Source organism: Pristiophorus japonicus, unplaced genomic scaffold (genome assembly GCF_044704955.1).
Source record: "Pristiophorus japonicus isolate sPriJap1 unplaced genomic scaffold, sPriJap1.hap1 HAP1_SCAFFOLD_404, whole genome shotgun sequence".
NCBI classification, from domain to species: Eukaryota; Metazoa; Chordata; class Chondrichthyes; family Pristiophoridae; genus Pristiophorus; species Pristiophorus japonicus.
In genome coordinates this window covers 171,735-191,202 of record NW_027253915.1, presented here as the reverse complement: position 1 = coordinate 191,202, position 19,468 = coordinate 171,735, and the positions used below count along the sequence as shown (strand labels likewise).

The window sequence follows — 19,468 nt, the reverse complement described above, 5'->3', positions numbered from 1 at the left end:
ATTTGAGACATGACATGAGGAAAGTACAGCATCCCTGTAAGTAAAAGGGGAATTTGGCGATGAGGTGAAATGTGAATGTCAAAAAGTGGTTAAGCTGCAAGCCAACGACGACGAGAATGGGATTCGAACCAATGTGTGCAGAGATCAATGGATTAGCAGTCCATCGCCTTAACCTCTCGGCCACCTCGTCTCTGCTATAAGACATCGTCAGCCATTCAATCTCCTGCTTTTTGTATCCAAACAGAAATAATGTGCAAGAAAGTCCACTTCACAGCTTGCTCTGCCCATGCATGCAGATCGACAATGATGAAAACTTGCCATGAGATTCTTTCAGCAAACAGCCTTCCTTCACTTCAGGTGAGTGACTGGAAGAGATGGTTGGTTTCTCAGCAGAATCACAACAAAGAATATAAAATTTCAGTAGCGAGCGAAGTTGACCACGGCAGGACTCGAACCTGCAATCTTCTGATAACTTTGCGGTTGTAATCGAAGTCAGACGCCTTATCCATTAGGCCACGCGGCCGCTGCCAGCACCGTTCATTGTTTTGTTGCGTATATTGCGAGCAAATTCGGGGCAACTGCAATATCAAGGAGTGGATTTAGGAAAAGATGAGCATATTTCGAGTGAATGAACAGATGCACTGCGATCTGGGTGCGCACCAGCGCAGGCAACCCCAATGTAAATGGGAACACTATAGTTTAACAATTCGGTCATTGCAGCTGAAATCATACTCCTTCTCAAACAATACAGGGTGACCCGGGTTTATGAGAAAATCCGTTTTAAAGGGAAAGATTATGAACCGGAACTGACAACCAGCCCATTTAAACAGACACAGAATGATCCGGTATTGCAAGGACATCCCTTTTACCCAGATGCAGAATGACCCTTGACTGACAGCAGTTCTCTTTTAAAAGAATAAAGTGAGATTTCGATCATCCCTGAAACAATTGTGCAGTGGGGCTCAGGTCCACGCGGCGCAGAGACTGTTATTGAAGCCACAGGTGATAGACAGGCAGGAAGGAAGGAGTGAGGGACGGAACACCAGCCCAGTCTGAAACACACAAACAAACTAAAATTCCTTAACCTCCAAAGGCAGGTTTTGAAATTTGAAATTGGAATTCCGGGACAGACAGCACATCCCTTTTAAACAGACACAGAATGATGAGGGTCTGATAGCACACCATTTTAAAGAGACAGAGAATGATCTCGGACAGACAGCAAATCCCTTAAAAGGGACACGGAAATAGAATGAATAAAAACAGATAAATATGTAAAACTCGGCAGGTCGTGGAGATTTTGTGGAGGAAGAATGCGGTTTCACGTTCTGTCGGATAATCATTCCGATATTTCAGGAAAAAGTTAAAGATTACAGATGTTTTCAACAAAAGTAGCGCCTGGAAAAAATAGGCAGCGAGAAAGGTCAAATGGGAACGTCTGTGATACAGCGGAACGCAGGAGTGATTAAATAATACATGGCACAATTGAGAAAGGCAAAGTGGATGGTAATCGGGCAATAACGTAACAAAGGATGGTCCAGAGGAGGTGTTAGTGGGAACAGCAGAACCATTACCAGACAATGGGAGCGGTGCTTATCATCCGATACGTTGAACCTAATGATGAGGCCAGAAGACGAGAACATGCCTACAATATAGGGTATCACCGCCTTTTAATCAGACCAGGCAGCTTTGCCAGCCAGGATTAATTTCCTGTCCGCTTTGAATTCGGCAGCCAAGGGACGAATTCAAAAGGCAGCTTCTCTCAGCTTTTCAGCTCTAGAGAAACAGGACGCACTCATATTCAGGGCAGAGGTGGAGATTGACGCTGAATGTATGCTTATCCCAATTGAGTTGAACTTATGCCTACAGACAGGAAGATATACTGATCAAGTATCGGCCGGAACCAAACAAGGCTTTAGGTTATCCAACGAGTCACAGAGCCGAGTACCTCTGAGATATTTTAACTTTACTCAGTTTGGCGGGTTTCACTTTGCTCTGGGATTTGGATGCTAAGGGAACATCGGCGTAAAATCACACGTCTTAACGTGAAATACGTCTGTTTTCTCACATGTCGAGCGGCTGTTAGAAGCGGAATTTTGAGTAAAACATGGCGGGGCTCGTCCGGGATTTGGCCCGTGACCTCTCGAATTTCAAATGGGATCATTCCGAAGGGAGAATAATAACCGTGGAAAAACGAGCTGCCGACAGTGAAAAGCGCAGCTCTCAGATTCTGACGGTGGTGAGAAATGATATTATGGCCCATCGTGCATGTGCTGTCTCTCAGATACCTATCTAATTAGTGCCCCTCGCCATTGTACTGCAACTGTTCTCCTTTGGACGAATATATTATTAATTTGAGACATGACATGAGGAAAGTACAGCATCCCTGTAAGTAAAAGGGGAATTTGGCGATGAGGTTAAATGTGAATGTCAAAAAGTGGTTAAGCTGCAAGCCAACGACGACGAGAATGGGATTCGAACCAATGTGTGCAGAGATCAATGGATTAGCAGTCCATCGCCTTAACCTCTCGGCCACCTCGTCTCTGCTATAAGACATCGTCAGCCATTCAATCTCCTGCTTTTTGTATCCAAACAGAAATAACGTGCAAGAAAGTCCACTTCACAGCTTGCTCTGCCCATGCATGCAGATCGACAATGATGAAAACTTGCCATGAGATTCTTTCAGCAAACAGCCTTCCTTCACTTCAGGTGAGTGACTGGAAGAGATGGTTGGTTTCTCAGCAGAATCACAACAAAGAATATAAAATTTCAGTAGCGAGCTAAGTTGACCACCGAAGGACTCGAACCTGCAATCTTCTGATAACTTTGCGGTTGTAATCGAAGTCAGACGCCTTATCCATTAGGCCACGCGGCCGCTGCCAGCACCGTTCATTGTTTTGTTGCGTATATTGCGAGCAAATTCGGGGCAACTGCAATATCAAGGAGTGGATTTAGGAAAAGATGAGCATATTTCGAGTGAATGAACAGATGCACTGCGATCTGGGTGCGCACCGGCGCAGGCAACCCCAATGTAAATGGGAACACTATAGTTTAACAATTCGGTCATTGCAGCTGAAATCATACTCCTTCTCAAACAATACAGGGTGACCCGGGTTTATGAGAAAATCCGTTTTAAAGGGAAAGATTATGAACCGGAACTGACAACCAGCCCATTTAAACAGACACAGAATGATCCGGTATTGCAAGGACATCCCTTTTACCCAGATGCAGAATGACCCTTGACTGACAGCAGTTCTCTTTTAAAAGAATAAAGTGAGATTTCGATCATCCCTGAAACAATTGTGCAGTGGGGCTCAGGACCACGCGGCGCAGAGACTGTTATTGAAGCCACAGGTGATAGACAGGCAGGAAGGAAGGAGTGAGGGACGGAACACCAGCCCAGTCTGAAACACACAAACAAACTAAAATTCCTTAACCTCCAAAGGCAGGTTTTGAAATTTGAAATTGGAATTCCGGGACAGACAGCACATCCCTTTTAAACAGACACAGAATGATGAGGGTCTGATAGCACACCATTTTAAAGAGACAGAGAATGATCTCGGACAGACAGCAAATCCCTTAAAAGGGACACGGAAATAGAATGAATAAAAACAGATAAATATGTAAAACTCGGCAGGTCGTGCAGATTTTGTGGAGGAAGAATGCGGTTTCACGTTCTGTCGGATAATCATTCCGATATTTCAGGAAAAAGTTAAAGATTACAGATGTTTTCAACAAAAGTAGCGCCTGGAAAAAATAGGCAGCGAGAAAGGTCAAATGGGAACGTCTGTGATACAGCGGAACGCAGGAGTGATTAAATAATACATGGCACAATTGAGAAAGGCAAAGTGGATGGTAATCGGGCAATAACGTAACAAAGGATGGTCCAGAGGAGGTGTTAGTGGGAACAGCAGAACCATTACCAGACAATGGGAGCGGTGCTTATCATCCGATACGTTGAACCTAATGATGAGGCCAGAAGACGAGAACATGCCTACAATATAGGGTATCACCGCCTTTTAATCAGACCAGGCAGCTTTGCCAGCCAGGATTAATTTCCTGTCCGCTTTGAATTCGGCAGCCAAGGGACGAATTCAAAAGGCAGCTTCTCTCAGCTTTTCAGCTCTAGAGAAACAGGACGCACTCATATTCAGGGCAGAGGTGGAGATTGACGCTGAATGTATGCTTATCCCAATTGAGTTGAACTTATGCCTACAGACAGGAAGATATACTGATCAAGTATCGGCCGGAACCAAACAAGGCTTTAGGTTATCCAACGAGTCACAGAGCCGAGTACCTCTGAGATATTTTAACTTTACTCGGTTTGGCGGGTTTCACTTTGCTCTGGGATTTGGATGCTAAGGGAACATCGGCGTAAAATCACACGTCTTAACGTGAAATACGTCTGTTTTCTCACATGTCGAGCGGCTGTTAGAAGCGGAATTTTGAGTAAAACATGGCGGGGCTCGTCCGGGATTTGGCCCGTGACCTCTCGAATTTCAAATGGGATCATTCCGAAGGGAGAATAATAACCGTGGAAAAACGAGCTGCCGACAGTGAAAAGCGCAGCTCTCAGATTCTGACGGTGGTGAGAAATGATATTATGGCCCATCGTGCATGTGCTGTCTCTCAGATACCTATCTAATTAGTGCCCCTCGCCATTGTACTGCAACTGTTCTCCTTTGGACGAATATATTATTAATTTGAGACATGACATGAGGAAAGTACAGCATCCCTGTAAGTAAAAGGGGAATTTGGCGATGAGGTTAAATGTGAATGTCAAAAAGTGGTAAAGCTGCAAGCCAACGACGACGAGAATGGGATTCGAATCCATGCGTGCAGAGCACAATGGATTAGCAGTCCATCGCCTTAACCTCTCTCGGCCACCTCGTCTCTGCTATAAGACATCGTCAGCCATTCAATCTCCTGCTTTTTGTATCCAAACAGAAATAATGTGCAAGAAAGTCCACTTCACAGGTTGCTCTGCCCGTGCATGCAGATCGACAATGATGAAAACTTGCCATGAGATTCTTTCAGCAAACAGCCTTCCTTCACTTCAGGTGAGTGACTGGAAGAGATGGTTGGTTTCTCAGCAGAATCACAACAAAGAATATAAAATTTCAGTAGCGAGCTAATTTGACCACGACAGGACTCGAACCTGCAATCTTCTGATAACTTTGCGGTTGTAATCGAAGTCAGACGCCTTATCCATTAGGCCACGCGGCCGCTGCCAGCACCGTTCATTGTTTTGTTGCATATATTGCGAGCAAATTCGGGGCAACTGCAATATCAAGGAGTGGATTTAGGAAAAGATGAGCATATTTCGAGTGAATGAACAGATGCACTGCGATCTGGGTGCGCACCGGCGCAGGCAACCCCAATGTAAATGGGAACACTATAGTTTAACAATTCGGTCATTGCAGCTGAAATCATACTCCTTCTCAAACAATACAGGGTGACCCGGGTTTATGAGAACATCCGTTTTAAAGGGAAAGATTATGAACCGGAACTGACAACCAGCCCATTTAAACAGACACAGAATGATCCGGTATTGCAAGGACATCCCTTTTACCCAGATGCAGAATGACCCTGACTGACAGCAGTTCTCTTTTAAAAGAATAAAGTGAGATTTCGATCATCCCTGAAACAATTGTGCAGTGGTGCTCAGGACCACGCGGCGCAGAGACTGTTATTGAAGCCACAGGTGATAGACAGGCAGGAAGGAAGGAGTGAGGGACGGAACACCAGCCCAGTCTGAAACACACAAACAAACTAAAATTCCTTAACCTCCAAAGGCAGGTTTTGAAATTTGAAATTGGAATTCCGGGACAGACAGCACATCCCTTTTAAACAGACACAGAATGATGAGGGTCTGATAGCACACCATTTTAAAGAGACAGAGAATGATCTCGGACAGACAGCAAATCCCTTAAAAGGGACACGGAAATAGAATGAATAAAAACAGATAAATATGTAAAACTCGGCAGGTCGTGCAGATTTTGTGGAGGAAGAATGCGGTTTCACGTTCTGTCGGATAATCATTCCGATATTTCAGGAAAAAGTTAAAGATTACAGATGTTTTCAACAAAAGTAGCGCCTGGAAAAAATAGGCAGCGAGAAAGGTCAAATGGGAACGTCTGTGATACAGCGGAACGCAGGAGTGATTAAATAATACATGGCACAATTGAGAAAGGCAAAGTGGATGGTAATCGGGCAATAACGTAACAAAGGATGGTCCAGAGGAGGTGTTAGTGGGAACAGCAGAACCATTACCAGACAATGGGAGCGGTGCTTATCATCCGATACGTTGAACCTAATGATGAGGCCAGAAGACGAGAACATGCCTACAATATAGGGTATCACCGCCTTTTAATCAGACCAGGCAGCTTTGCCAGCCAGGATTAATTTCCTGTCCGCTTTGAATTCGGCAGCCAAGGGACGAATTCAAAAGGCAGCTTCTCTCAGCTTTTCAGCTCTAGAGAAACAGGACGCACTCATATTCAGGGCAGAGGTGGAGATTGACGCTGAATGTATGCTTATCCCAATTGAGTTGAACTTATGCCGACAGACAGGAAGATATACTGATCAAGTATCGGCCGGAACCAAACAAGGCTTTAGGTTATCCAACGAGTCACAGAGCCGAGTACCTCTGAGATATTTTAACTTTACTCAGTTTGGCGGGTTTCACTTTGCTCTGGGATTTGGATGCTAAGGGAACATCGGCGTAAAATCACACGTCTTAACGTGAAATATGTCTGTTTTCTCACATGTCGAGCGGCTGTTAGAATCGGAATTTTGAGTAAAACATGGCGGGGCTCGTCCGGGATTTGGCCCGTGACCTCTCGAATTTCAAATGGGATCATTCCGAAGGGAGAATAATAACCGTGGAAAAACGAGCTGCCGACAGTGAAAAGCGCAGCTCTCAGATTCTGACGGTGGTGAGAAATGATATTATGGCCCATCGTGCATGTGCTGTCTCTCAGATACCTATCTAATTAGTGCCCCTCGCCATTGTACTGCAACTGTTCTCCTTTGGACGAATATATTATTAATTTGAGACATGACATGAGGAAAGTACAGCATCCCTGTAAGTAAAAGGGGAATTTGGCGATGAGGTTAAATGTGAATGTCAAAAAGTGGTAAAGCTGCAAGCCAACGACGACGAGAATGGGATTCGAACCCATGCGTGCAGAGCACAATGGATTAGCAGTCCATCGCCTTAACCTCTCTCGGCCACCTCGTCTCTGCTATAAGACATCGTCAGCCATTCAATCTCCTGCTTTTTGTATCCAAACAGAAATAATGTGCAAGAAAGTCCACTTCACAGCTTGCTCTGCCCGTGCATGCAGATCGACAATGATGAAAACTTGCCATGAGATTCTTTCAGCAAACAGCCTTCCTTCACTTCAGGTGAGTGACTGGAAGAGATGGTTGGTTTCTCAGCAGAATCACAACAAAGAATATAAAATTTCAGTAGCGAGCTAATTTGACCACGGCAGGACTCGAACCTGCAATCTTCTGATAACTTTGCGGTTGTAATCGAAGTCAGACGCCTTATCCATTAGGCCACGCGGCCGCTGCCAGCACCATTCATTGTGCTGTTGTGTATATTGCGAGCAAATTCGGGGCAACTGCAATTTCAAGGAGGAGATTTCGGAAAAGATGAACATATTTCGAGTGAATGAACAGATGCACTGCGATCTGGGTGCGCACCGGCGCAGGCAACCCCAATGTAAATTGGAACACTATAGTTTAACAATTCGGTCATTGCAGCTGAAATCATATTCCTTCTCAAACAATACAGGATGACCCGGGTTTACGAGAAAATCCGTTTTAAAGGGAAAGATTATGAACCGGAACTGACACCCAGCCCATTTAAACAGACGCAGAATGATCCGGGATTGCAAGGACATCCCTTTTACCCTGATGCAGAATGACCCTTGACTGACAGCAGTTCCCTTTTCAAAGAATAAAGTGAGATTTCGATCATCCCTGAAGGCAATTGTGCAGTGGGGCTGAGGACCACTCGGCGCAGAGACTGTTATTGAAGCCACAGGTGATAGACAGGCAGGAAGGAAGGAGGGAGGGACGTAAAACCAGCCCAGTCTGAAACACACAAACAAACTAAAATTCCTTAACCTCCAAAGGCAGGTTTTGAAATTTGAAATTGGAAATCCGGGACAGACAGCACATCCCTTTTAAACAGACACAGAATGATGAGGGTTTGAGAGCACACCATTTTACAGAGACAGAGAATGATCTCGGACAGACAGCAAATCCCCTTAAAAGGGACACGGAAATAGAATGAATAAAAACAGATAAATATGTAAATCTCGGCAGGTCATGCAGATTTTCTGGAGGAAGAATCCGGTTTCACGTTCTGTCGGATAATCAATCCGATATTACAGGAAAAAGTTAAAGATTACAGATGTTTTCAACAAAAATAGCGCCTTGAAAAAATATGCAGCGAGAAAGTTCAAATGGGAACGTCGGGGGTGATTAAACAATACATGGCACAATGGAGAAAGGCAAAGTGGGTGGTAATCGGGCAATAACGTAACAAAGGATGGTCCAGAGGAGGTGTTAGTGGGAACAGCAGAACCATTACCAGACAATGGGAGCGGTGCTTATCATCCGATACGTTGAACCTAATGTTGAGGCCAGAAGACGAGAACATGCCTACAATATAGGGTATCACCGCCTTTTAATCAGACCAGGCAGCTTTGCCAGACCGGAGTGATTTCCTGTCCGCTTTGAATTCGGCAACCAAGGGACGAATTCAAAAGGCAGCTTCTCTCATCTTTTCAGCTCTAGAGACACAGGACGCACTCATATTCAGGGCAGAGGTGGAGATTGACGCTGAATGTATGCTTATCCCAATTGAGGTGAACTTATGCGTACAGACAGGAAGATATACTGATCAAGTATCGGCCGGAACGAAACAAGGCTTTAGGTTATCCAACGAGTCACAGAGCCGAGTACCTCTGAGATATTATAACTTTACTCAGTTTGGCGGGTTTCACTTTGCTCTGGGATTTGGATGCTAAGGGAACATCGGCGTAAACTCACACGTTTTAACGTGAAATATGTCTGTTTTCTCACATGTCGAGCGGCTGTTAGAAGCGAAACTTTGAGTAAAACATGGTGGTGCTCGTCCGGGATTTGGCCCGTGACCTCTTGCATTTCAAATGTGATCATTCCGAAGGGAGAATCATAACCGTGGACCAACGAGTCGCCGACAGTGAAAAGCGCAGCTCTCAGATTCTGACGGTGGTGAGAAATGATATTATGGCCCATCGTGCATGTGTTGTCTCTCAGATACCTATCTAATTAGTGCCCCTCGCCATTGTACTGCAACTGTTCTCCTTTTGACGAATATATTATTAATTTGAGACATGACATGAGGAAAGTACAGCATCCCTGAAAGTAAAAGGGGAATTTGGCGATGAGGTTAAATGTGAATGTCAAAAAGTGGTAAAGCTGCAAGCCAACGACGACGAGAATGGGATTCGAACCCATGCGTGCAGAGCACAATGGATTAGCAGTCCATCGCCTTAACCTCTCGGCCACCTCATCTCTGCTATTGGACATCGTCAGCCATTCAATCTCCTGCTTTTTGTATCCAAACAGAAATAATGTGCAAGAAAGTCCACTTCACATCTTGCTCTGCCCGTGCATGCAGATCGACAATGATGAAAACTTGCCATGAGATTCTTTCAGCAAACAGCCTTCCTTCACTTCAGGTGAGTGACTGGAAGAGATGGTTGGTTTCTCAGCAGAATCACAACAAAGAATATAAAATTTCAGTAGCGAGCTAATTTGACCACGGCAGGACTCGAACCTGCAATCTTCTGATAACTTTGCGGTTGTAATCGAAGTCAGACGCCTTATCCATTAGGCCACGCGGCCGCTGCCAGCACCATTCATTGTGCTGTTGTGTATATTGCGAGCAAATTCGGGGCAACTGCAATTTCAAGGAGGAGATTTCGGAAAAGATGAACATATTTCGAGTGAATGAACAGATGCACTGCGATCTGGGTGCGCACCGGCGCAGGCAACCCCAATGTAAATTGGAACACTATAGTTTAACAATTCGGTCATTGCAGCTGAAATCATATTCCTTCTCAAACAATACAGGATGACCCGGGTTTACGAGAAAATCCGTTTTAAAGGGAAAGATTATGAACCGGAACTGACACCCAGCCCATTTAAACAGACGCAGAATGATCCGGGATTGCAAGGACATCCCTTTTACCCTGATGCAGAATGACCCTTGACTGACAGCAGTTCCCTTTTCAAAGAATAAAGTGAGATTTCGATCATCCCTGAAGGCAATTGTGCCGTGGGGCTGAGGACCACTCGGCGCAGAGACTGTTATTGAAGCCACAGGTGATAGACAGGCAGGAAGGAAGGAGGGAGGGACGTAAAACCAGCCCAGTCTGAAACACACAAACAAACTAAAATTCCTTAACCTCCAAAGGCAGGTTTTGAAATTTGAAATTGGAAATCCGGGACAGACAGCACATCCCTTTTAAACAGACACAGAATGATGAGGGTTTGAGAGCACACCATTTTACAGAGACAGAGAATGATCTCGGACAGACAGCAAATCCCCTTAAAAGGGACACGGAAATAGAATGAATAAAAACAGATAAATATGTAAATCTCGGCAGGTCATGCAGATTTTCTGGAGGAAGAATCCGGTTTCACGTTCTGTCGGATAATCAATCCGATATTACAGGAAAAAGTTAAAGATTACAGATGTTTTCAACAAAAATAGCGCCTTGAAAAAATATGCAGCGAGAAAGTTCAAATGGGAACGTCGGGGGTGATTAAACAATACATGGCACAATGGAGAAAGGCAAAGTGGGTGGTAATCGGGCAATAACGTAACAAAGGATGGTCCAGAGGAGGTGTTAGTGGGAACAGCAGAACCATTACCAGACAATGGGAGCGGTGCTTATCATCCGATACGTTGAACCTAATGTTGAGGCCAGAAGACGAGAACATGCCTACAATATAGGGTATCACCGCCTTTTAATCAGACCAGGCAGCTTTGCCAGACCGGAGTGATTTCCTGTCCGCTTTGAATTCGGCAACCAAGGGACGAATTCAAAAGGCAGCTTCTCTCATCTTTTCAGCTCTAGAGACACAGGACGCACTCATATTCAGGGCAGAGGTGGAGATTGACGCTGAATGTATGCTTATCCCAATTGAGGTGAACTTATGCGTACAGACAGGAAGATATACTGATCAAGTATCGGCCGGAACGAAACAAGGCTTTAGGTTATCCAACGAGTCACAGAGCCGAGTACCTCTGAGATATTATAACTTTACTCAGTTTGGCGGGTTTCACTTTGCTCTGGGATTTGGATGCTAAGGGAACATCGGCGTAAACTCACACGTTTTAACGTGAAATATGTCTGTTTTCTCACATGTCGAGCGGCTGTTAGAAGCGAAACTTTGAGTAAAACATGGTGGTGCTCGTCCGGGATTTGGCCCGTGACCTCTTGCATTTCAAATGTGATCATTCCGAAGGGAGAATCATAACCGTGGACCAACGAGTCGCTGACAGTGAAAAGCGCAGCTCTCAGATTCTGACGGTGGTGAGAAATGATATTATGGCCCATCGTGCATGTGTTGTCTCTCAGATACCTATCTAATTAGTGCCCCTCGCCATTGTACTGCAACTGTTCTCCTTTTGACGAATATATTATTAATTTGAGACATGACATGAGGAAAGTACAGCATCCCTGAAAGTAAAAGGGGAATTTGGCGATGAGGTTAAATGTGAATGTCAAAAAGTGGTAAAGCTGCAAGCCAACGACGACGAGAATGGGATTCGAACCCATGCGTGCAGAGCACAATGGATTAGCAGTCCATCGCCTTGACCTACCGGCCACCTCATCTCTGCTATTGGACATCGTCAGCCATTCAATCTCCTGCTTTTTGTATCCAAACAGAAATAATGTGCAAGAAAGTCCACTTCACAGCTTGCTCTGCCCGTGCATGCAGATCGACAATGATGAAAACTTGCCATGAGATTCTTTCAGCAAACAGCCTTCGTTCACTTCAGGTGAGTGACTGGAAGAGATGGTTGGTTTCTCAGCAGAATCACAACAAAGAATATAAAATTTCAGTAGCGAGCTAATTTGACCACGGCAGGACTCGAACCTGCAATCTTCTGATAACTTTGCGGTTGTAATCGAAGTCAGACGCCTTATCCATTAGGCCACGCGGCCGCTGCCAGCACCGTTCATTGTTTTGTTGCGTATATTGCGAGCAAATTCGGGGCAACTGCAATATCAAGGAGTGGATTTAGGAAAAGATGAGCATATTTCGAGTGAATGAACAGATGCACTGCGATCTGGGTGCGCACCGGCGCAGGCAACCCCAATGTAAATTGGAACACTATAGTTTAACAATTCGGTCATTGCAGCTGAAATCATATTCCTTCTCAAACAATACAGGATGACCCGGGTTTACGAGAAAATCCGTTTTAAAGGGAAAGATTATGAACCGGAACTGACACCCAGCCCATTTAAACAGACGCAGAATGATCCGGGATTGCAAGGACATCCCTTTTACCCTGATGCAGAATGACCCTTGACTGACAGCAGTTCCCTTTTCAAAGAATAAAGTGAGATTTCGATCATCCCTGAAGGCAATTGTGCAGTGGGGCTGAGGACCACTCGGCGCAGAGACTGTTATTGAAGCCACAGGTGATAGACAGGCAGGAAGGAAGGAGGGAGGGACGTAAAACCAGCCCAGTCTGAAACACACAAACAAACTAAAATTCCTTAACCTCCAAAGGCAGGTTTTGAAATTTGAAATTGGAAATCCGGGACAGACAGCACATCCCTTTTAAACAGACACAGAATGATGAGGGTTTGAGAGCACACCATTTTACAGAGACAGAGAATGATCTCGGACAGACAGCAAATCCCCTTAAAAGGGACACGGAAATAGAATGAATAAAAACAGATAAATATGTAAATCTCGGCAGGTCATGCAGATTTTCTGGAGGAAGAATCCGGTTTCACGTTCTGTCGGATAATCAATCCGATATTACAGGAAAAAGTTAAAGATTTCAGATGTTTTCAACAAAAATAGCGCCTTGAAAAAATATGCAGCGAGAAAGTTCAAATGGGAACGTCGGGGGTGATTAAACAATACATGGCACAATGGAGAAAGGCAAAGTGGGTGGTAATCGGGCAATAACGTAACAAAGGATGGTCCAGAGGAGGTGTTAGTGGGAACAGCAGAACCATTACCAGACAATGGGAGCGGTGCTTATCATCCGATACGTTGAACCTAATGTTGAGGCCAGAAGACGAGAACATGCCTACAATATAGGGTATCACCGCCTTTTAATCAGACCAGGCAGCTTTGCCAGACCGGAGTGATTTCCTGTCCGCTTTGAATTCGGCAACCAAGGGACGAATTCAAAAGGCAGCTTCTCTCATCTTTTCAGCTCTAGAGACACAGGACGCACTCATATTCAGGGCAGAGGTGGAGATTGACGCTGAATGTATGCTTATCCCAATTGAGGTGAACTTATGCGTACAGACAGGAAGATATACTGATCAAGTATCGGCCGGAACGAAACAAGGCTTTAGGTTATCCAACGAGTCACAGAGCCGAGTACCTTTGAGATATTTTAACTTTACTCAGTTTGGCGGGTTTCACTTTGCTCTGGGATTTGGATGCTAAGGGAACATCGGCGTAAACTCACACGTTTTAACGTGAAATATGTCTGTTTTCTCACATGTCGAGCGGCTGTTAGAAGCGAAACTTTGAGTAAAACATGGTGGTGCTCGTCCGGGATTTGGCCCGTGATCTCTTGCATTTCAAATGTGATCATTCCGAAGGGAGAATCATAACCGTGGACCAACGAGTCGCCGACAGTGAAAAGCGCAGCTCTCAGATTCTGACGGTGGTGAGAAATGATATTATGGCCCATCGTGCATGTGTTGTCTCTCAGATACCTATCTAATTAGTGCCCCTCGCCATTGTACTGCAACTGTTCTCCTTTTGACGAATATATTATTAATTTGAGACATGACATGAGGAAAGTACAGCATCCCTGAAAGTAAAAGGGGAATTTGGCGATGAGGTTAAATGTGAATGTCAAAAAGTGGTAAAGCTGCAAGCCAACGACGACGAGAATGGGATTCGAACCCATGCGTGCAGAGCACAATGGATTAGCAGTCCATCGCCTTAACCTCTCGGCCACCTCATCTCTGCTATTGGACATCGTCAGCCATTCAATCTCCTGCTTTTTGTATCCAAACAGAAATAATGTGCAAGAAAGTCCACTTCACATCTTGCTCTGCCCGTGCATGCAGATCGACAATGATGAAAACTTGCCATGAGATTCTTTCAGCAAACAGCCTTCCTTCACTTCAGGTGAGTGACTGGAAGAGATGGTTGGTTTCTCAGCAGAATCACAACAAAGAATATAAAATTTCAGTAGCGAGCTAATTTGACCACGGCAGGACTCGAACCTGCAATCTTCTGATAACTTTGCGGTTGTAATCGAAGTCAGACGCCTTATCCATTAGGCCACGCGGCCGCTGCCAGCACCATTCATTGTGCTGTTGTGTATATTGCGAGCAAATTCGGGGCAACTGCAATTTCAAGGAGGAGATTTCGGAAAAGATGAACATATTTCGAGTGAATGAACAGATGCACTGCGATCTGGGTGCGCACCGGCGCAGGCAACCCCAATGTAAATTGGAACACTATAGTTTAACAATTCGGTCATTGCAGCTGAAATCATATTCCTTCTCAAACAATACAGGATGACCCGGGTTTACGAGAAAATCCGTTTTAAAGGGAAAGATTATGAACCGGAACTGACACCCAGCCCATTTAAACAGACGCAGAATGATCCGGGATTGCAAGGACATCCCTTTTACCCTGATGCAGAATGACCCTTGACTGACAGCAGTTCCCTTTTCAAAGAATAAAGTGAGATTTCGATCATCCCTGAAGGCAATTGTGCCGTGGGGCTGAGGACCACTCGGCGCAGAGACTGTTATTGAAGCCACAGGTGATAGACAGGCAGGAAGGAAGGAGGGAGGGACGTAAAACCAGCCCAGTCTGAAACACACAAACAAACTAAAATTCCTTAACCTCCAAAGGCAGGTTTTGAAATTTGAAATTGGAAATCCGGGACAGACAGCACATCCCTTTTAAACAGACACAGAATGATGAGGGTTTGAGAGCACACCATTTTACAGAGACAGAGAATGATCTCGGACAGACAGCAAATCCCCTTAAAAGGGACACGGAAATAGAATGAATAAAAACAGATAAATATGTAAATCTCGGCAGGTCATGCAGATTTTCTGGAGGAAGAATCCGGTTTCACGTTCTGTCGGATAATCAATCCGATATTACAGGAAAAAGTTAAAGATTACAGATGTTTTCAACAAAAATAGCGCCTTGAAAAAATATGCAGCGAGAAAGTTCAAATGGGAACGTCGGGGGTGATTAAACAATACATGGCACAATGGAGAAAGGCAAAGTGGGTGGTAATCGGGCAATAACGTAACAAAGGATGGTCCAGAGGAGGTGTTAGTGGGAACAGCAGAACCATTACCAGACAATGGGAGCGGTGCTTATCATCCGATACGTTGAACCTAATGTTGAGGCCAGAAGACGAGAACATGCCTACAATATAGGGTATCACCGCCTTTTAATCAGACCAGGCAGCTTTGCCAGACCGGAGTGATTTCCTGTCCGCTTTGAATTCGGCAACCAAGGGACGAATTCAAAAGGCAGCTTCTCTCATCTTTTCAGCTCTAGAGACACAGGACGCACTCATATTCAGGGCAGAGGTGGAGATTGACGCTGAATGTATGCTTATCCCAATTGAGGTGAACTTATGCGTACAGACAGGAAGATATACTGATCAAGTATCGGCCGGAACGAAACAAGGCTTTAGGTTATCCAACGAGTCACAGAGCCGAGTACCTCTGAGATATTATAACTTTACTCAGTTTGGCGGGTTTCACTTTGCTCTGGGATTTGGATGCTAAGGGAACATCGGCGTAAACTCACACGTTTTAACGTGAAATATGTCTGTTTTCTCACATGTCGAGCGGCTGTTAGAAGCGAAACTTTGAGTAAAACATGGTGGTGCTCGTCCGGGATTTGGCCCGTGACCTCTTGCATTTCAAATGTGATCATTCCGAAGGGAGAATCATAACCGTGGACCAACGAGTCGCTGACAGTGAAAAGCGCAGCTCTCAGATTCTGACGGTGGTGAGAAATGATATTATGGCCCATCGTGCATGTGTTGTCTCTCAGATACCTATCTAATTAGTGCCCCTCGCCATTGTACTGCAACTGTTCTCCTTTTGACGAATATATTATTAATTTGAGACATGACATGAGGAAAGTACAGCATCCCTGAAAGTAAAAGGGGAATTTGGCGATGAGGTTAAATGTGAATGTCAAAAAGTGGTAAAGCTGCAAGCCAACGACGACGAGAATGGGATTCGAACCCATGCGTGCAGAGCACAATGGATTAGCAGTCCATCGCCTTGACCTACCGGCCACCTCATCTCTGCTATTGGACATCGTCAGCCATTCAATCTCCTGCTTTTTGTATCCAAACAGAAATAATGTGCAAGAAAGTCCACTTCACAGCTTGCTCTGCCCGTGCATGCAGATCGACAATGATGAAAACTTGCCATGAGATTCTTTCAGCAAACAGCCTTCGTTCACTTCAGGTGAGTGACTGGAAGAGATGGTTGGTTTCTCAGCAGAATCACAACAAAGAATATAAAATTTCAGTAGCGAGCTAATTTGACCACGGCAGGACTCGAACCTGCAATCTTCTGATAACTTTGCGGTTGTAATCGAAGTCAGACGCCTTATCCATTAGGCCACGCGGCCGCTGCCAGCACCGTTCATTGTTTTGTTGCGTATATTGCGAGCAAATTCGGGGCAACTGCAATATCAAGGAGTGGATTTAGGAAAAGATGAGCATATTTCGAGTGAATGAACAGATGCACTGCGATCTGGGTGCGCACCGGCGCAGGCAACCCCAATGTAAATTGGAACACTATAGTTTAACAATTCGGTCATTGCAGCTGAAATCATATTCCTTCTCAAACAATACAGGATGACCCGGGTTTACGAGAAAATCCGTTTTAAAGGGAAAGATTATGAACCGGAACTGACACCCAGCCCATTTAAACAGACGCAGAATGATCCGGGATTGCAAGGACATCCCTTTTACCCTGATGCAGAATGACCCTTGACTGACAGCAGTTCCCTTTTCAAAGAATAAAGTGAGATTTCGATCATCCCTGAAGGCAATTGTGCAGTGGGGCTGAGGACCACTCGGCGCAGAGACTGTTATTGAAGCCACAGGTGATAGACAGGCAGGAAGGAAGGAGGGAGGGACGTAAAACCAGCCCAGTCTGAAACACACAAACAAACTAAAATTCCTTAACCTCCAAAGGCAGGTTTTGAAATTTGAAATTGGAAATCCGGGACAGACAGCACATCCCTTTTAAACAGACACAGAATGATGAGGGTTTGAGAGCACACCATTTTACAGAGACAGAGAATGATCTCGGACAGACAGCAAATCCCCTTAAAAGGGACACGGAAATAGAATGAATAAAAACAGATAAATATGTAAATCTCGGCAGGTCATGCAGATTTTCTGGAGGAAGAATCCGGTTTCACGTTCTGTCGGATAATCAATCCGATATTACAGGAAAAAGTTAAAGATTTCAGATGTTTTCAACAAAAATAGCGCCTTGAAAAAATATGCAGCGAGAAAGTTCAAATGGGAACGTCGGGGGTGATTAAACAATACATGGCACAATGGAGAAAGGCAAAGTGGGTGGTAATCGGGCAATAACGTAACAAAGGATGGTCCAGAGGAGGTGTTAGTGGGAACAGCAGAACCATTACCAGACAATGGGAGCGGTGCTTATCATCCGATACGTTGAACCTAATGTTGAGGCCAGAAGACGAGAACATGCCTACAATATAGGGTATCACCGCCTTTTAATCAGACCAGGCAGCTTTGCCAGACCGGAGTGATTTCCTGTCCGCTTTGAATTCGGCAACCAAGGGACGAATTCAAAAGGCAGCTTCTCTCATCTTTTCAGCTCTAGAGACACAGGACGCACTCATATTCAGGGCAGAGGTGGAGATTGACGCTGAATGTATGCTTATCCCAATTGAGGTGAACTTATGCGTACAGACAGGAAGATATACTGATCAAGTATCGGCCGGAACGAAACAAGGCTTTAGGTTATCCAACGAGTCACAGAGCCGAGTACCTTTGAGATATTTTAACTTTACTCAGTTTGGCGGGTTTCACTTTGCTCTGGGATTTGGATGCTAAGGGAACATCGGCGTAAACTCACACGTTTTAACGTGAAATATGTCTGTTTTCTCACATGTCGAGCGGCTGTTAGAAGCGAAACTTTGAGTAAAACATGGTGGTGCTCGTCCGGGATTTGGCCCGTGATCTCTTGCATTTCAAATGTGATCATTCCGAAGGGAGAATCATAACCGTGGACCAACGAGTCGCCGACAGTGAAAAGCGCAGTTCTCAGATTCTGACGGTGGTGAGAAATGATATTATGGCCCATCGTGCATGTGTTGTCTCTCAGATACCTATCTAATTAGTGCCCCTCGCCATTGTACTGCAACTGTTCTCCTTTTGACGAATATATTATTAATTTGAGACATGACATGAGGAAAGTACAGCATCCCTGAAAGTAAAAGGGGAATTTGGCGATGAGGTTAAATGTGAATGTCAAAAAGTGGTAAAGCTGCAAGCCAACGACGACGAGAATGGGATTCGAACCCATGCGTGCAGAGCACAATGGATTAGCAGTCCATCGCCTTAACCTCTCGGCCACCTCATCTCTGCTATTGGACATCGTCAGCCATTCAATCTCCTGCTTTTTGTATCCAAACAGAAATAACGTGCAAGAAAGTCCACTTCACAGCTTGCTCTGCCCGTGCATGCAGATCGACAATGATGAAAACTTGCCATGAGATTCTTTCAGCAAACAGCCTTCGTTCACTTCAGGTGAGTGACTGGAAGAGATGGTTGGTTTCTCAGCAGAATCACAACAAAGAATATAAAATTTCAGTAGCGAGCTAATTTGACCACGGCAGGACTCGAACCTGCAATCGTCTGATAACTTTGCGGTTGTAATCGAAGTCAGACGCCTTATCCATTAGGCCACGCGGCCGCTGCCAGCACCATTCATTGTGTCGTTGTTTATATTGCGAGCAAATTCGGGGCAACTGCAATATAAAGGAGTGGATTTAGGAAAAGATGAACATATTTCGAGTGAATGAACAGATGCACTGCGATCTGGGTGCGCACCGGCGCAGGCAACCCCAATGTAAATTGGAAGACTATAGTTTAACAATTCGGTCATTGCAGCTGAAATCATACTCCTTCTGAAACAATACAGGA

The 19,468-nt window shown here is 44.9% G+C and overlaps 17 non-coding genes across 17 annotated transcripts; all 17 read right to left on the bottom strand.

Moving 5' to 3' along the window:
- Positions 1–108: 108 nt before the first annotated feature.
- On the bottom strand, positions 109–190 carry trnas-gcu (transfer RNA serine (anticodon GCU)). The gene has a single exon. It is a non-coding gene; the product is annotated as a tRNA-Ser (tRNA).
- Positions 191–434: 244 nt separating this feature from the next.
- Positions 435–523, bottom strand: trnar-ucg (transfer RNA arginine (anticodon UCG)). Its single transcript is given in 2 exon segments — positions 435–470; positions 487–523. It is a non-coding gene; the product is annotated as a tRNA-Arg (tRNA).
- A 1,934-nt stretch (positions 524–2,457) lies between these two features.
- trnas-gcu (transfer RNA serine (anticodon GCU)) lies at positions 2,458–2,539 on the bottom strand. The gene has a single exon. It is a non-coding gene; the product is annotated as a tRNA-Ser (tRNA).
- A 2,267-nt stretch (positions 2,540–4,806) lies between these two features.
- trnas-gcu (transfer RNA serine (anticodon GCU)) lies at positions 4,807–4,890 on the bottom strand. Its single transcript has one exon. It is a non-coding gene; the product is annotated as a tRNA-Ser (tRNA).
- Positions 4,891–5,134: 244 nt separating this feature from the next.
- Positions 5,135–5,223, bottom strand: trnar-ucg (transfer RNA arginine (anticodon UCG)). The gene is given in 2 exon segments: positions 5,135–5,170; positions 5,187–5,223. It is a non-coding gene; the product is annotated as a tRNA-Arg (tRNA).
- Positions 5,224–7,156: 1,933 nt separating this feature from the next.
- Positions 7,157–7,240, bottom strand: trnas-gcu (transfer RNA serine (anticodon GCU)). Its single transcript has one exon. It is a non-coding gene; the product is annotated as a tRNA-Ser (tRNA).
- Positions 7,241–7,484: 244 nt separating this feature from the next.
- On the bottom strand, positions 7,485–7,573 carry trnar-ucg (transfer RNA arginine (anticodon UCG)). Its single transcript is given in 2 exon segments — positions 7,485–7,520; positions 7,537–7,573. It is a non-coding gene; the product is annotated as a tRNA-Arg (tRNA).
- A 1,918-nt stretch (positions 7,574–9,491) lies between these two features.
- Positions 9,492–9,573, bottom strand: trnas-gcu (transfer RNA serine (anticodon GCU)). The gene has a single exon. It is a non-coding gene; the product is annotated as a tRNA-Ser (tRNA).
- Positions 9,574–9,817: 244 nt separating this feature from the next.
- Positions 9,818–9,906, bottom strand: trnar-ucg (transfer RNA arginine (anticodon UCG)). Its single transcript is given in 2 exon segments — positions 9,818–9,853; positions 9,870–9,906. It is a non-coding gene; the product is annotated as a tRNA-Arg (tRNA).
- Positions 9,907–11,824: 1,918 nt separating this feature from the next.
- On the bottom strand, positions 11,825–11,906 carry trnas-gcu (transfer RNA serine (anticodon GCU)). Its single transcript has one exon. It is a non-coding gene; the product is annotated as a tRNA-Ser (tRNA).
- Positions 11,907–12,150: 244 nt separating this feature from the next.
- trnar-ucg (transfer RNA arginine (anticodon UCG)) lies at positions 12,151–12,239 on the bottom strand. The gene is given in 2 exon segments: positions 12,151–12,186; positions 12,203–12,239. It is a non-coding gene; the product is annotated as a tRNA-Arg (tRNA).
- Positions 12,240–14,157: 1,918 nt separating this feature from the next.
- trnas-gcu (transfer RNA serine (anticodon GCU)) lies at positions 14,158–14,239 on the bottom strand. Its single transcript has one exon. It is a non-coding gene; the product is annotated as a tRNA-Ser (tRNA).
- A 244-nt stretch (positions 14,240–14,483) lies between these two features.
- On the bottom strand, positions 14,484–14,572 carry trnar-ucg (transfer RNA arginine (anticodon UCG)). The gene is given in 2 exon segments: positions 14,484–14,519; positions 14,536–14,572. It is a non-coding gene; the product is annotated as a tRNA-Arg (tRNA).
- A 1,918-nt stretch (positions 14,573–16,490) lies between these two features.
- Positions 16,491–16,572, bottom strand: trnas-gcu (transfer RNA serine (anticodon GCU)). Its single transcript has one exon. It is a non-coding gene; the product is annotated as a tRNA-Ser (tRNA).
- Positions 16,573–16,816: 244 nt separating this feature from the next.
- On the bottom strand, positions 16,817–16,905 carry trnar-ucg (transfer RNA arginine (anticodon UCG)). Its single transcript is given in 2 exon segments — positions 16,817–16,852; positions 16,869–16,905. It is a non-coding gene; the product is annotated as a tRNA-Arg (tRNA).
- Positions 16,906–18,823: 1,918 nt separating this feature from the next.
- Positions 18,824–18,905, bottom strand: trnas-gcu (transfer RNA serine (anticodon GCU)). The gene has a single exon. It is a non-coding gene; the product is annotated as a tRNA-Ser (tRNA).
- Positions 18,906–19,149: 244 nt separating this feature from the next.
- trnar-ucg (transfer RNA arginine (anticodon UCG)) lies at positions 19,150–19,238 on the bottom strand. Its single transcript is given in 2 exon segments — positions 19,150–19,185; positions 19,202–19,238. It is a non-coding gene; the product is annotated as a tRNA-Arg (tRNA).
- Between the last annotated feature and the right edge of the window lie 230 nt (positions 19,239–19,468).